This window comes from Leuresthes tenuis, unplaced genomic scaffold, assembly GCF_036924035.1.
Source record: "Leuresthes tenuis unplaced genomic scaffold, fLeuTen1.0.hap1 SCAF_3, whole genome shotgun sequence".
Taxonomy (NCBI): domain Eukaryota; kingdom Metazoa; phylum Chordata; class Actinopteri; order Atheriniformes; family Atherinopsidae; genus Leuresthes; species Leuresthes tenuis.
The window spans coordinates 14,157,083-14,163,082 of NW_027325357.1; positions in this window are offsets into that span (position 1 = coordinate 14,157,083).

Sequence of the window (6,000 nt, forward strand, 5' to 3'; positions counted from 1 at the left end):
TAATTTGAATTCTCAGATAGATCACCTAAAGTGTGTGTCTGTGTGTGTGTGTGTGTGACATCCTTGTCCAAAGACACTGAGCTCGACATCATCCCTTAATGCGTCTGCCTCTGCCATTATAAGTCACTTTGGATGCATGTGTCTGCTAAAATGACTGTAATGTATTATCAGCTAAATGTACTTTAAGCATCAAATGCGTGAAAATGAGTTCCCAGGCAGAATAATTCATGAATGCATAAACAGGATTTTCCTGTTGAGTAAACCGACAGTTAATCTCGCGTTTATCTGCTCTGTATAAAGTCTCAGTGTAGAAAATAAATATAGCTGTCATATAAATGCAGATGAGCCCCTAAATGTGGCGTTGTGCATGTATTATGTGTTGGAGAGTAAGATAGTTCTGTGATGTAAACTGTAAGTAATTGTTTTCCACCTTCTCACTGGGTTGAATACTAGCTGTTGGATGGGTCTTGAACCGGAAACCGTATTCTGCTGTTTGGAAACATCCAAACAACGCGGTGTAAGATAAATGTGAGCATCTAACTGACATTACAAGAGACGGTGGACATGCGCCATAAAATGTGACACATATTTAAAGTAAGTCTTAATGAATGCGTTGAGTCATGCGTGGTAATGTTTTGATTCCGAAAACTATAAATGTTGACAAGATTGTGACCTGTTGACGCCTTTGAGTCGTGGTGATAAAATGTTTTTCACTGGAGGTTTGGTGATATATTCCTTTTTTTTTTTTTTAAAGCTTGAGTCAGAAAATGTTCTTTAGGTACAGCGTGTACACCTCTGTGTGCCCAAACTGGAGCGCTCCACATGTAGTACATGCGGTTAAAGAGCAAGCAGGCCTATCACTTTACTTGCTCTGTCATGCAGCTTGAGACGGAGGGGACTCTATCAATCACACTGTGGCATGCTGCACCAGCTCCAAGTGCGTGGCTCGTCCTGCAGACAGTACATATTTTTAGGAAGATGGGGGGGGGGGGGGGCAATGTTCTAAATAAATCTTTATAACTATTTGTTTTAAAGCGCCATATTCCACCATAGTTTTTTTTTTCCTGATTTTCTTTAAAATTGAGCATGCATGAAACAATAACTGATTTACAACTTTAACCTGGGAGCTAGGCCTCTTTCGGGAGTCACTTTTTAAACAACTTTAAAGCAGCAACTTTTGCCTTTAGAAGGCTTACTTTGCTCTACTTACTTTGGAGGTCTACTTTACAAGAGAGATCTGAGCTGCATTTGTACAACATCTCATGGAGACGCTTTAGTGCTTTTACGCAAAGCAGTCAACACACACAAACACTGATTATAACAAGCAATCTCAGCACTCTATGACCCAGGGTGGTGTGCTCCAGTATCAGAAACACAACATTCCAAAGATTTAAACAGAGATGTTATCATCATCATAATTGCTGTTGTGTCTTTGAAAAAACAATGTCAGCTTATTTTGAATTTGATGCTGGCAACAGCCTTTAAACAAGTTGGAAGAGGATGAAAGGTTGAGTGGTGTTAAAAAGACACACAAATCCCACAAATAATTACAACAGAACAAAAATGATTATTGGCTCTATAGAAGGTTTTCTAGAGAGTCTTTCAGAAGTAAAGAAAGGAGGAGTTCTCCGCTCTGTGAAAGACTTTTGCCGGTCGTGTTTCTCAATATGAGATTACAAAGATTGCATCATCATTAAAAGATTATTGGAGAGGTAAAGATGGGCAGAGATGAATAAATCTGACAAAAAAAAAAAAAAAATATGTGTCTACAAAATAAATTTTAGAATAATGTTTCTCAGTGTAAAATCGTGAAGACTTTTAATATTGCATCATCTACAGAACAGAATGCCATCAGAGGGAGAGGACTTGAGCAAAACCACGCTAACCCACAGTCTGGTGCTGGACTGGCTGTGACTGAAGGAGGAGCAGATGCTGCACAATGGTAACTGTGGCCCTGACTTGTTGCTGCTATGAGAAATTCAAGATGAGCTCATGTGTATCTTAAAATCATGAAACGTCTCTCTCTCAACATTTGACATTTTTTCTATGACCTTTTGTGAATGAAATATTGCTCCTCTATGTCTTTTTTTTTTAAATTAGAACTGTGAAAAGCAGAGGGACATCGGTTTATGGATGGTGACTGCGCCTGAAGAAGAAGAAAGATGGCCTCTTGTCTAACTGAGATGTCTCAGAGTAAATACAAAGGTCAACCTCAAAGAGTCAGAACTTGCCGATAGTGAGTTCTAAAGTGGCACAGAGTCATGCTTTAACACTGATCCAACACTGTCACTGTGTTACCTTTTATTCCTGAAGGAAAACACACCTAAGAACAAGCCGGTTTTAGAGTCAGCGTTCACAAATCTGTGGGCAGAGTGAGTTTTTCTTTTTATGTGAGATCTGTTTGTGGTGGCACAGCAGCCTCTAGTGGCAGCAAACGCAATCTGTTAGCAGTACTGCAGGCTGTCATTGTTATAATGCAGCCTTACAGGAACTGGAGCCACTGAAACTTTGTTTTTTAGACAAACAGGTTGTGCACTAGTCTGTTTAGTGTGATATGAGTCATTTCTTAAATATTCTTTACAGGTGAAGCGTTGGAGAAGATGCATTTAGGACCAGGAAGACAAGTTTTTACATACACAAGGTACAGTTATAGAGAGAAAATTGTCAAACGCTCCAAACACTCAAATTTTGGTCACAGTTTAGGAACTGAAGCTCTCTAGTATGAACAACCTTTGTTTTCAGGGACATCCACAGAGCACAACGTGAGTGGACGATCGCAGGAATACTCGGTGGGGGAGGGGGGCATTTCAAGACATTCAGCCAAGGTCTCAGACATGAGTCTACCATAATAAGAAGAGCTCACCAGACCAAATACAGAGGCTTCGCTTCAGGGTGCAAACCTGTGATATAACACAAGAATAGAAAGTCCAAATTAGTCTTAGAACTGACAAAAAAAAAACCATCTTCAAATCTTTGAGCAGTTCTTCAAAAGCAGTCTCTGGACAGAGAGCAAGTCATAGTCCACAGCCGAGCACATCATCTGTAAGACACATGGAGGCGGTGGGATGGCGTCCTTCGGGTCACTACAGCTTGATGTGACAGCAGAAAGAAGCAGAAGGAGACATGTAAAATGTACTTTTCATGATAACGTAGAATGACTTCTTATTGCGTGCAGTGACTGCCTCTAAGTCTCAGTTCATTTTTTTTTGACCCAGCAGTATTTAGCCAGACATATTTTCAGAGATACGGTAAACTGTCATACATGAGATTTAATATTTTATTAAGCTCATCTGACGAGTCCTTCATGACGTGACTTGATTTTTGTTTCCAGTAATTTTGCAACAGTATGTAAAGTGATTTATTTGATTTGCAATTTACCCACTAACCAGTTGTCTTCATTTTTTACTATTATTATATACTCCACCAGCCAATGTAACATCATACACCAACAGTATGTAATTTGTCATTTTTATTATTTCTCACTATATCTATCATGCTCAATGTTTTTCACTGTGACAGGATGGCCAATCAGACTTAGAGGCAAGTAAAAGCACATCTTCACCTTAACTATCATGTGTTCTCTGACTTTTCTTTGTTCTTTTTCATCAAATTTAGGGCAATAAAAGAGTCCTTTTGCCATGATGATGTTAGAAAGCAGCAATATTTGAGTGTAAGCCGACCAGATTTCTTTCCACTCAAAATTAACTTATCAACATCTGCTTTAATTAGCTTCGTTTTCCTTTTTGTGGACACACGTTATGCTTGCTTTTTCCTTTTTTGCGCATTTTCATTTTCTGCGCAAACTTGAAGCGATGTTCTGAACTGCTCCTGATGCGGCTGGTATCACGTCCTACAATTTGCAATTAGAATTGTAAGTAAATACAGTACAAATGGCCACAGATGAACAGCTTTTCACGCATTTCAAGTCAAGTAACCCGCGTTGAGGCTGCTTTTCACACCAGAAAGCACTTTCTGCTTCCTTTTATTTAGTCCCTTTCAGCTGTTCGTGGATGCACAGATGGCACCAGCCCACAGGCCCATTATACTCCCAGATGAATCTAAACAAGGTACTTAATTGGCATGGTTTCACGTTGAGCTGCAGTGTGCACGGGACTTGGAGCCACTGCCTGCAGGAGAGGCGACCAGGGAGCCTCTTGTCTTCTAGAAAAACCTCCTTGCTTGCTGCTGAGCGGCGCTTTATTGCCCCATCGTTGAGAGAGAGAGCACGGGTCTGACAGCCTGCCTCTCCCAACCACACCACGATCCGAGTTACTGAAAAGGCTTTCGACTCAAGCCTCCATCCGCCATTTTCAGCAGATTGAAAACCAGGTAGAGCACAAAAATCACAAATCCCCGGTGAAAGTAACGCAGGTAAGTGCGCCTACGAGTATCCTAAAAGCCCTAAACCACCTTACGGCAGGAAACATTTGGGGGAGGAAAAAGGCTCCACAGCCACCTTACTCCGGCCAGCATCGGGGAGAATAAGGGGAGCGAACCGGTTTGCAAACAAGGGTAACAAAAAAACTGCATCCTCCAGGCGCTGTGGTGGACGTTTTACATCCTCTCTTATTTCTTATTTGTCTTTTGTCAACTTTTTTTTGAGAGGGGGAGTACAAACGCTTTACAATCCGCTTTGCGCACACTGTGAAATCTGTCGCTGTTTGCTGATTGAACTTTAGCTACGAGGGCTTTAAAAGATGCCTGATCACAGTCTAGCAATAGTGCTGCCAGGGGAAAAAAAACCAAGTTAAAGTAAATGGACTGGCCAATAAAAAAGTTTGTGCAGTTTATCCTCGTATTTCGGGGGGCAATAAAAAAAAGAAGGCTGAGCCTGACAAGCACGAAATGTAGACAAAGGGGGTTTTGTTTTTAGATGTCATTAATTTGCTATTTTGATGATGCAACAACTATCATTGTGTCAAGAAAGAGTGGTTAAGGTCACAATATCTGCTCCCAGCCATGTGGGATTTCTACATTTTTAATGGATATGATTGTGATCCGTGAGCCCAGCCCACACTTGAATGGCTCAGCAGCTTATTGTTGTCTTCAACAAATGGCTCTTCTGCCAGTTGAGATCAATTGCATGGGAGGGAAAGCTGAGTCTGAGTCTGTGTCTGTAATAGAAGCATTGGATGGATAAACATTTGCTGATGCAAGATTATTAAATGGGTGAGATAAAGGAGAAACAAATGAAGCTACTCTGGTCATCCTTACCCCAGTTAAGTGTCTTATATCTTTGCTACAGTGTACATCCTGAAAATTTGAACCGATATACCAGATGTTTAATTGCTATAAAAAACATAGATGTGTGATATTTTATCACGAGACTGGAAGAGGAATCCACACCAACTAACGCAAGCCGCATTTAGCCTCAAATCCCCCAAATCTGCATAGCTGTATGTCATAAAGAAGATGCCGTCAGTTGTGCCTGAGGTGGTGCGAATCTGGGCTTTGGAGTTTGGTTTGAGACATTAAGTCTGACAAAACAAGTGGCTAAATGATGCCGTTTTGGGTTCTAAACATGCGCAAAAGACATTTCTGAGATTCTAGTTCAGCTTTCTGCTGATGCACAGTTTGCCGACTCACAAGTTACAGCTCAACAGAAATCGCCTTACTCCGATAAGGTGCCTCCTGATGATAGACAATAAGTTTGTCCCATGAGCTTAGATGGTTTGAAGAAATATTTTCAACATGCTGTCTATGCCTGTGGTTAATTTTGCGTGTTTGTACTTTCATTCCATTCATAATGAGACTTGGGCAGAGCCCAAGTTGTCCCTAATGCAGTTGTATTGTTGGGAATGAATTCACTTTGGGAGCATCTGAAGCTAGTTAATCACCCACTTTGCTCTGTGTTATAGTAGATGTGATAAAGGGACACTGAGACTTGGTGCCCACAGTCCCGAGGACCTCAACAGGTGAAATCTTCTTTAAAAGTAAAGAAACAATTGAAGATGACTGCCTTCAGACTGACTCAACCTTCATGCATTTGATGACCATAAA